Below are 10,951 nucleotides of genomic sequence, written 5' to 3'. Positions count from 1 at the left end.
TTAAATTTTATTTATATAGCACCAATTCATCACATGTCATCTCAAAGCTCTTTATAAAGTCAAATTCAATCAAATCTTCCAGGTTGGTGAGAAAGTTTCCTCTCTAAGGAAACCCAGCAGGTTGCATCAAGTCTCTCCAAGCAGCATTCACTCCTCCTGAAAGAGCGTAGAGCCACAGGGACAGTCGTCTGCATTGTTGATGGCTTTGCAGCAATCCCTCATACTGAGCATGCATGAAGCAACAGTGGAGAGGAAAACTCCTCTTTAACAGGGAGGAGAACCTCCAGCAGAACCAGAACCAGGCTCAGTGTGAACGCTCATCTGCCTCCACCCACTGGGGCTTAGAGAAGACAGAGCAGAGACACAGAAAGCACAGAAGCTCACATTGACCCAGGAGTACTTTCTATGTTAGAGAAGACAAAGCAGAGACACAGAAAGCACAGAAGCTCACATTGACCCAGGAGTACTTTCTATGTTAGATGGTAATAGTGGATGATCTGCCTCCCCTGGATGATGTCACAGCTAACAGAACGCCAGACCAGGTGTACCTTCTGTGAAGAGAAAGAGGACAGAGAGAACATAAAGTTAAAAGTTGAAATAACAACAAACAATGCAAATTGGAGAACAGTAAAAGAACTCATTAGAGTGCGAGAAATACATTTTGATGTTTTCCAGCAGCCTAAGCCTATAGCAGCACAACTATAGAGATAGCTCAGGGTAACATACGCCACTCTAACTATAAGCTTTGTCAAAAAGGAAAGTTTTAAGATTAGTCTTAAAAGTAGACGGGGTGTCTGCCTCACGGACCAAAACTGGGAGTTGGTTCCACAGGAGAGGAGCCTGATAGCTAAAGGATCTGCCTCCCATTCTACTTTTAGAGACTCTAGGAACCACCAGCAGACCTGCAGTCTGAGAGCGAAGTGCTCTGTTAGGAACATACGGGGTAATCAGAGCTCTGATATATGATGGAGCTTGATTATTAAGGGCTTTATAGGTTAGAAGGAGAATTTTAAATTCTATTCCTGATTTAACAGGAAGCCAATGAAGGGAAGCTAAAATTGGAGAAATATGATCCCTCTTGTTGATTTTCATCAGAACTCTTGCTGCAGCATTTTGGATCAGCTGAAGGCTTTGAACTGCATTTGTGGACTTCCTGATAGTAAAGAATTACAATAGTCCAGCCTTGAAGTAAACAACCCTGGGTCTTTCTGCATGGAGTTTGCATGTTCTCCCTGTCCATGCGTAGGTTCTCTCCGGGTACTCCAGCTACCTCCCACAGTCCAAAAACATGACTGTTAGGTTAATTGGCCTCTCTAAATTCTCCTTAGGTGTGAATGTGTGTGTGTGTGTGTGTGTGTGTGTGTGTGTGTGTGTGTGTGTGTGTGTGTGTGTGTGTGTGTGTGTGTGTGTGTGTGGTTGTTTGTCCTGTTTGTCTTAGCTGCCCTGAAATAGACTGGGGACCTGTCCAGGGTATACCCCAGCAGGCTTAAAAAAGCATCATATTATTTAAACTAAATAAGATGCTGTACTTGAGTGCGTGTGTCTAAAATGGGTACTTCATGTTCACAAAATTAGATGGTATTTAATTATTTTGCATTCAAATAGCAATATATTGTGTGCTGTCTGTATTTGTACAGAAGAATTTTTGTATTAATATTGAAGTCTTGAATGGTGGAATGTGTGCACTTAATATATAAATAAAAATTTAACTCTTGGGGATTTCTTCAAAGAGTTGTTGTAGATGCCGATTACTCTGGGCACGAAGGATCTCCTCCAGCGGTGTGTCTTACAACGGTTGTGAACAAACCTGACTGAAGACAATGTTGTTGGATGACAGTCTGATAAAGATGATGCTCAGGGTTCTTCGTAATGTAATCCCTCTCTGCACATTCCTCTCCAGGGATGGTAGAGGAGACCACATAACAGAACCACCCTTCTTTATTAGCTTCTTGAGCTTTTTTAAGTCACTAGCTCTGATGCTGCTACCCCAACAGATGAAGGGAGAAGCGATCACACTCACCACAAACCTAAGATCTGCAGCATCTCGTTATTTCATGGCAGCTATTTGACATGCAGCCCACAAATCTGGCACAGATTTCATGTTTCACTTGTTAAATTTAGTTTCATTACAAAGCTGCTCTTTTTTCAGAACTACTATCGATCTAATGTTCAAAAATGTATTTTTTGTCACCTTCTGCTGATGGGTGAAATATTCCATTGGATGCAGAACTGCTTTGACTTCACAAACGTAGCGCTCTGTAAGAATCAGCCGAGCTGATCTCACAGATGGCAGCGCAGTGAGAAAAGTAATGTAGGACATTTTATGTGTATCATCTTTAACCTCAAACATCTCAGTTTGATTTGTTGTGTGAATAGTTCCCTAAAGAGCATGATAAATGGACTGAACTTATGCAGCATTTTTCTAGACTAAAAGCACTTTATACCAGAGGTGCTCTACCCACTGATCCCCAATCTGCAGGGCTACTTTATCTGTGCCTAGTGGTTTGATTTTTATACACAAAAAGAAACTTGTTTTGTTTAAAAATAAAACAAATTAAAATAGTAAGCAAAAAAAAAAAGGACTCCAATAATATGTTGTGTTTGGCACTTACATTTTTTGATCCATTAGAGTGATTAACCTGTTTAGGCCAGAGTTATCCAGGATAAGTCGACTTCACTTAAAGTTAACATTATAAAAATACAAACTTTAATAATTGTTTTCAACTTGCAAAAAATCCTCCTTCAATTATCTTCCTAAACATCTCCTTTAGTTTTATTTTAAAGGAAAATCCTTGACTGAGATCTGTGTGAATTCTCATAATCCATACATTAGTTGCCAGAGGCTGAAGTGGTGCCATTACGCCGCTCTTTGCAGGTTCTTATGTAGGGATTAAGCAGAGCTTACAAGAGTCTTTTTAACTGAAAGGGTAATGACTCAACGCTCTTTTCAATCAGTGCAGAGCTCCCAGCTACACACCAGCTTGTGGGATTTTTTAAATAAATAAAAAAAATGACATATCTGTGCTCGGCAAAAAATAAATACATGCTGTTTTTTAGCTGTTTCACATCATTTGTATGGTTTTAATTTAAGCATGTGTTGCACATAATGCAATTACTTTCAAAATTATACATCAAGTTTTCTGGTTCAGTGTGCCGAGTAAAGCGCCGGAAACAGTGTTTTTATAGAAGAAAATGCAATATATGAAAATGCATTGTTAGGCAACCTTTTCAGAGACCCGATAAATCTGCCGACACAGAAATAAATGTTTAAAAGGTTTATTGAATGAACTGGTGCAGCCGGAACAGGAACAAAACTCTTGAACTGCTGTGGGGGGGGGGGGGGGGGGGTGCAGGGTTTGTGCCCAAGAACAACTCAGTGAGATTGTGAGAACACTGAATAAGAGACACTAACCTTCTCAGATACCCCAAGGTTGCACTGGCACTGGTGAAAAGCTCCAATGGCTCTGTCTGTGTGATCCATATCACTGAATGAATGATCCACTCCACATAGATGGTGTTCAGGGCAGAGACAGAGGGGGACTCTAAAGCCAGGTCTTGGGTCATATACAGTAAGCAGTTTATCAGGCAGAGGCGAATCCGGGATCCAGGCTTTGAGGGGCTGGCTCAGTCAAGAGAAGCAAAGCAGGAGGTCAATGTCCAGAATTCAGGGTGGAGAACCACAGGGATGAGGCAGATTCAAAAATCTGGCGGTTACACGCTGGGAGAGGCTGGTATATGTAGTTCTCCTCCCAGGTGCAGGGACTGCACTTAATTGGAGCCGCCGCAGGTGTAACTGCTCAGACCCTGATTAGCAGGAGCTGGGAATGACATCCCAGAGACTGCAGACGAAGTTTTCACAAGCAGGATCAGATGGAATAATAACAAAAGGAATATTTCTAACCCTTCATTTCGTCCTCTGGTCACACGGACCGTCAGCTTCAATTCTGGGGGGAAAAGGGGAAGGTTCTTGTGATCATTTCACGTCTGAGGCCTGAAGAGTCTGATGATTAGATATACTTGATATGTGTGTTTCTTTCTGCCTGAGACAGTTATTTGTATGATTTCTATGATTTTTTTCATGCTTTTAAAGGACTGTGCTGTTGTTTGTGGATATTGTGCTTTTCATGCTATCCAAGGATTTTCTAAGGCCTGTATACTTAAACATCTCCCTTGCTTTTTAAAAGGTTAGTTGAGGGTTTGTCAAATATCCTGCCAGATTTAATGTTCTAGGTTACCTTTTTGATACCCGTAGGTAGATACAGTTTTCAGTTCATACAAAACAATTAATACAAAATAAATATAATATTGCTGAAAGTGCTCCAAGCTTCGCAAATCAAAGAAGATGAGAGCAAGACTTAAAATCAGGATAAATACACAAAAAGGTAAAAACAATTGGGCATAAACCAAAATAATCCAGATTTCATATGAATCTATTGAATCCATTAAAATACAAATTTAAATCACAAAAGGAATAGAAGAAGAAATAAGTTGATCCTCTTTAACATGAATAAGGTAAGATAGAGTCAGATCAAAGGGAGATCTTTTTATACAAAGGTTCAGAAAAGTCTGGATAAGCAATTAGAGCCAAATCCCTTGACTACTTGGATTGTTCCTTCATTACTACAAACACCCCTTATATTCTTCTGAGTGAACATAGATTGCTCTTTAATTGTCCATGTATGTGTTGCTAGTTCCGCTTCCTACTTATTTCTAATTGGTAAAAACTTGTAAATATATTTCAGTTGGGAAAGCTTTGAAACAACCAATGCTTTACCTGAAGAAGACAAAAGCATAAATATGTAACAATAACTTCTGTGTGGTGAGTGTGACCTTAGTAATTTGAATCCATGTTTCTTCATTTATCATGATCCCTCAGAGAGAGTTTTGATGCAGGCCTGGAAGGCATCCATCAGGTCCTTGCAGTCCTCCACGTTCTTTTCTTGAAGGCTGTAACACAAGACGAGACACAATTAGCCCCCTAAACGCCGAAGGCCTTCGTCATAGAACTGAAAACACATAGAAATATAGCTAAATGCTTTCTGGAAGTGCATCACTGCAACCTGTAATATCTAAAGTTTTATTTATTTATCTATTTATTTATTTGTTTTTGCAGCTCAGACCTGTGCAGTCTTTTCATCCGCCACCAGTAAAGTACAGGAACGTGAGTCATGCACCAAATATCTGCTCCTTCTTAAAGTGACAGCTACATTTGTTATCAGCTCTGATTGAGATGTGTAAAAAAAAAAAAAAAAAAACTCATGTTTTATTGCTGGCGCCTAATCTGATTCAGAAACATCTTTACCAGAGGTGCCAGCCAGCGTGTCCCTCTCTGTAACATGAACCGACACCTCGGTATGAACCGTCCTCATGTGAGGAAGTCTATTTTAGACATCTGATCCATTTGTGCATTTCAAGAACATTGCGTTCTCGGGCTTTAAGTGTTATTGCAAATAATATAAGCCAGTGATCTGTGTGTGATGCCGTTAATAAGGCTTCTGGTGCCCCAGTTGTGCTGATTCCCTTTATTGTTTGAATCAAATGTGTGTTTTTTTTTTACCTGCAATTGTACGTCTCGCCTGTTAAAACTCACCACTTATCAGCATCCTCCTTGATAATCTGGCATGGCGCTGGCGCTGCGTCGACAGGAACTGGCATTTGGACTGAACAGAGCCGGAGGTGTGCTGCTGCAACAGCTGCGGTCAAGTGGGACCACAGTGAGGCAGAGAGGTGGAAATATACTGAGGTGGGTGGGTGGGGTGGGGGCAGGACGGAGACCTAACATGACAATCTCAGGAAACACATCATTTCATTTTCTGCTAATGTTTAAAGGTTTTCTCGCTTTTTTTTTTTTAAATCTCAAAGTCACATCAAATCTAAGTTAATTAGTTAATTGAGGAAATTAATGCATGGAGGTGCTACAGCCCAAAAGATTATTTCTGCTTTTGCTTGTTACTCCAACCTTGATGTTTCAGATCATCAAACAAGTTTGAAAATCAGATGGATATAACCGAAGAAAATACAAAATGCAGTTTTAAATTATGTTTCCGTAACATTTAAAAAAAAAATTATTAACCAAACCCAGTGGAGTAGATGCTAACACTGCAAAAACGGACATAAAAATAAGTAAAATGTTCTTAAAATTTGTGTTTTTGTCTTTGATTTGAGCAGGTAAATTGTATTATCTGCCAATGGAATGAGTATTTTGACCCATAAAATAAGACAATTAGACATCCTGCAGTTGAAATAAGATGATGGAGATGAGTTGTTCCTATTTTAAGTGCAAAAATCTTATTCCATTGGCAGATCATCTTATTTACCTGCTCAAATCAAGGACAGATACACAAATTTTAAGAAAATTTTACTTATTTTTAGTTCCGTTTTTGCAGTGAACCAAGTATACATATTGTATTCGTCAGCCTTGTGAGGGTTTGTATATGATGTGATCTGGGCTGAAAGTATATTAAATATATTTCCATATCACTGGTTGTTTTTCTTTTACATTTACAAATTATCTTATCTAAGTAAAATTCACCAAATTATATCTTTTGTTTTCTTATCCCTCTAATGATTGTTTGCATGCCCGACCTTTGGGGTCAACTGGTATGCATCACAATGTCCTCTTGAACGCTCTCTGCATGAGGTCGGACAGGGAGGGACCCTTCTGGTTTTCTGACTTTGTTTTAAACCAGTTTGTTGGCTTAAGGGGCTGACATGTGAGAAGTGACATTTGCATGAAAAATGGAAAGAAAAAGGAAACAGGATTAGTTGTGAGAAAGGAGGAACCAGGTATTCTGAAGATAATGGAAAGTTTTTGGCTTTTAATGAGAAAAAAAAATGGACGAGCATTGTCTTTTTTCTAATTTCCTCTGCTTAATTTGACCGTCAGCGTTAGTACATATCCAGGCAAAATAAAAACATGTTTACCTTTAAAAATGAGAATAACTTACAAAGGATAGCAAAAAAAACCAACATGTAATTTATGGCACACTCAAAATATATGGTCATGCTAATGACATAATTTATTAAAATATGCAAAAAAGAGAACATTAGAGCAGTAACATGCATGCTAGATTGTTGCTAGATTTGTTAACTTAAAATAATCTGTCGTTTTTTTCCCTGGCAGCATCTTATAGCTCCGTTCAGTTAAAATATTATTGAAGAATATCCTTTTCGAGACGGCATGTAGATTCAGCACCATTTCTCCGGAAATTGTAAACCTGTGTTTGACCCTGTGTGGATTTTATTTCTATATTTGAATACATTTTAATCAAAAAGATGACTTATATATCAGCATGCATGGTAGCAGCTATGCTAAAGGTACAGTGTTTTGCAAAAAGATGTATCCTCCTTGAACCTTTTCACATTTCGTCAACTAAATAGTTGTGCATTTTATTACAATCCAATGTAATTGTAATAAAATTACAGAGGCAGCCCAATTAGTAAATTGAGTGTGTAATTTAAAATCAGCTGTTCTGTGAAAGCCTCAGAGGCTTCTTAGAGAACATCTGATTATAAAAAGCATAGTAAAGACTAAATTAAGTTGAAATTTAAAGCAAGACCATCAAACAAGTATCCAAGGTTTAGTTATCTATCTGGGAACTGTTTAATCTGCCATCCAAAAATATGCGGTATATCTGAAAATGTACTAAAACCCCACCATCCACTTAAACTGACAGAATGGGAAAGGAAAGCATTAATCAGCTAAGTGGTCAGGAGACCTGTGGTAACTTTGGATGAGCTGTAGAGCTCCACAGCTCAGGTGGGAGCATCTGCCAGCAGAATGACTATTAATCTTACACTCCACAAATCTTGCCTTTATGGAAGGGTGGCAAAAAAGGAGATAAAGCAAATATGAGGAAGATGTGTGGTTGTAAATTCACGCTGCACATTACCGTGAACACGTCATACCCACCATAAAACATGGTGGTAACAGCATCATGCTGTGGGGTTTCCCTTCTTTTGCAGCGATAGGGAAGGTGTTCAGAGTTGATGGTAAGATACATGGAACTAAAGTAGCCCAGTCAAAGTTCAGAGCCAAAACATTATTGTCCCTGTGGTAAAAACTGGGAAACCTATGTTCACAGATGCTCTTCATCAAATCTAACTTGGTCTGAGGTCTTCTGTGAAGAATTAATAAGTAAATGGTAAATAGGTAAATGTACTGAACCAACTTATATAGAGCTTTTCCAGTCATACTGACCACTCAAAGCACTCCTGTTTTTCAATGAAAGGTGAAAAATAAGGTTCTTGATGTGTTAAGCCGGTAGACGTAGCCAAAATGTGTGAAAGATGTGCAGCTGTAAAACTGCAGCAAAATGTGGTTCTACAAAGTGTTGATTTGGGGCTGAATAGATATGCATGCCACACCTTTCAGATTTTATAGAGCATATTAGAAATCTGTGGACCATTTTACTTTTGTTTCACTATTATTTGGTGATCATCTTTGTTGTTCACAATAAAACACAATGAGGACTTTTTTTTTTTTTTTTGCTGTGACATGACAAGGGACACTACTTTTGGAAGGCAGAGCATGTCAACTTAATACGAGAGGCAGCAAAGGTACTAAGAATGTGTCCATTTGGCAGGTTATAGATTTTATTTAAACCATAGGACGTTATTGCAAGACTGAGGAGAAACTTTAATTGCAGTGTTTGGTATCTCCCCTGCCTGTCCAGTCTTATAAGTTCTTTTTCAACTGTAGAATTAAACCTCTCCACCAGAGGGCAGCAAACACTCACACGACATTGAACAGTCAGTAGGCCTGTAGTGTCTGTGGGGACAATACAGTCATATGATATGAACTGGAATATGTGTTCTGATGAGGCTCGTTTGTCCGATTAAAAGCACCGGAAAGCTCCAAACATATCTGCAGACCCCACACATCCTGCACACAAACAGTTTAGACTCTCCCCTTCAGGTCAGCGGCACTAAAACCAGCCGCCAGAGAGGAGGTTTCTCCCCTCCAGCTGTCTCTCTGATGGTGAAGCCTTAACATTCAGGGTGCTCACATAAATGCAATGCATATTTGCACAAATTCAACCATCTTTTTCTCTTTTGTAAAAACAACATATGTGTACAAATTTAAAAAACAACAACAACTTGTATGTGTATTTAAAATGTCTTTGTTAGGAGCAAAGTTGAATCAAAGTCAAATGTATTGTTTGTGTACAAAAACCTGGTGTATAAGGCTGATTCTGATTTCTATGTTAATTATTTTTTTTATCTTATGTACTGTGTTTTCATTAGCTGAAATTCATCACTGTTACCACAAAGAGTTAAAAACATCATTGTATAATTATAATGTGTTTTATTTAGTGAACTGAGTCACTGAAATGAATTAACATTTCATAATATTCTAATCCCATGTCTTTTCTTCTCATCTGTCTTAATGTAAAAGTTTAATAACTTTTCCAAATTGTATCTCAGCTTATGTTTGCACCTGGAAAAGTCTAGCCTGGGGGGTTCTGCAACCTGTGGCTCCAGAGCCATGAGGCGATCTTTGGGACTTTCACAATGACTTTTAATACCTTTGGCTAAAAATGATAAACACATATTTAAATTAAAAAAATTAGAGACGTAATATGAAGTGTGTAGAATTTCCATAATAGAATGAAACCAAAAGAATAAGAATAAGAATTCCTTTATTGTCCCGTAATGGGGAAATTCGGGTGTGACGGTAGCAAAGACATAGACGGTTACACACAGATGAATAAAAGAGCAAACCGGTCTAATCCAAAGTTAGCTCAAATAAAACACCAAGAGTAGAAGATAAAGGGAAAATACCAGAGTAAATATTGAACAAAGGAAAAAAAGCTATTTGACAGTGGAAAAAAACTCCAGCCTATTTACGTAACACACAATAATAGAATATGCAATATTTACACAACATACAACAATACAATATGCAATATGATGGGTAGTGGAGCAACATCCCAGGTAAGGCGTGTGCAATTTATCTTAGCTGATGGAGAAGTCTGCAGGGTAAAAGGTGAACAGAACCAGTACCAGCACATCTCCCTGTGGTGCTCCGTGCTGCAGGTCAGCTTGTCAGAACCACATCACATGTGTCCTCACATACTGGGTCGACCAGTGAGGTGGTCCAGCACCACTGGGACGGGTGGTGGTCCTCTCTGACCGCTCCAACTGGTCCTTCAGCAGTCCTGGTTGGATCGTGTTGAACGCACTGGAGAAATCGTAGAACATGATCCTCACCGCGCTCCCAGGATTGTCCAGATGTGCAAAGCAAAATTTTTCAGATCTATTTTTCTTTTCATAAACTGGGAAACTATGTGTTTCTTTTTTTTTTTTTTACATAATATTCCACAAATATCAAAATCCTATTGAAGAAAACGTGTTTTTTTCTTCATATTAAAACCTTAAAGTAGAGGAAAAATGGAGGCTTGCATATATATATATATATATATATATATATATATATATATATATATACATCAGTAAGTCAGTTTGTTTTTTGTGTAAGTAGGTATATGTGTAATACTATTATATTGGTGTTTTCATGTGTTTCTATGTAGCTGGAGAAGGGGAATGAATAAATAGGTTTTACTTCTTCACACCCCTGTTTTAGGCATATTGACTAAATAAGGTGCCGTATTTGTGTATGTTTGGAAATGTATTCTTCAGTTGTATATGATGGGTACTTCATGTTTACAAAAGGAATTAGTTTGTATGTAATTTGCAATAATATATGATGCAGAAGATTAATTATGTGTTCATTTTGATGTTTTCTTGAGTATAGTGGAATGCCTCATATAAATTATTATAAATAGAAAAATAAAGTTCTTTAAAATGACAAGTTTCCATTAATACACTTTTATCCAAAATCACAAGTTTTCTATATATTTTTTCAATGCAATGTAACATTTGTGACTCTGAACGGGTTTTGTTTAGCAGGACTGAGGGCAATTATGCCTCTTTGGACTGTAAAGGTTAC

The 10,951-nt window shown here is 38.2% G+C and overlaps 1 long non-coding RNA gene across 1 annotated transcript; it reads right to left on the bottom strand.

Annotated features, from left to right (window-relative positions):
- Positions 1-3,333: 3,333 nt before the first annotated feature.
- LOC110368574 lies at positions 3,334-5,708 on the bottom strand. Its single transcript, XR_004930306.1, has 3 exons — positions 5,591-5,708; positions 4,831-4,947; positions 3,334-3,944 (listed from the first exon to the last, which is right to left on the bottom strand). It is a non-coding gene; the product is annotated as an uncharacterized LOC110368574 (long non-coding RNA).
- Positions 5,709-10,951: the final 5,243 nt, after the last annotated feature.

Source organism: Fundulus heteroclitus, unplaced genomic scaffold, assembly GCF_011125445.2.
Source record: "Fundulus heteroclitus isolate FHET01 unplaced genomic scaffold, MU-UCD_Fhet_4.1 scaffold_735, whole genome shotgun sequence".
Classification (NCBI taxonomy): Eukaryota; Metazoa; Chordata; class Actinopteri; order Cyprinodontiformes; family Fundulidae; genus Fundulus; species Fundulus heteroclitus.
Note: the sequence above shows the minus strand (reverse complement) of the source record. Positions and strands in the feature narration are given on the sequence as shown.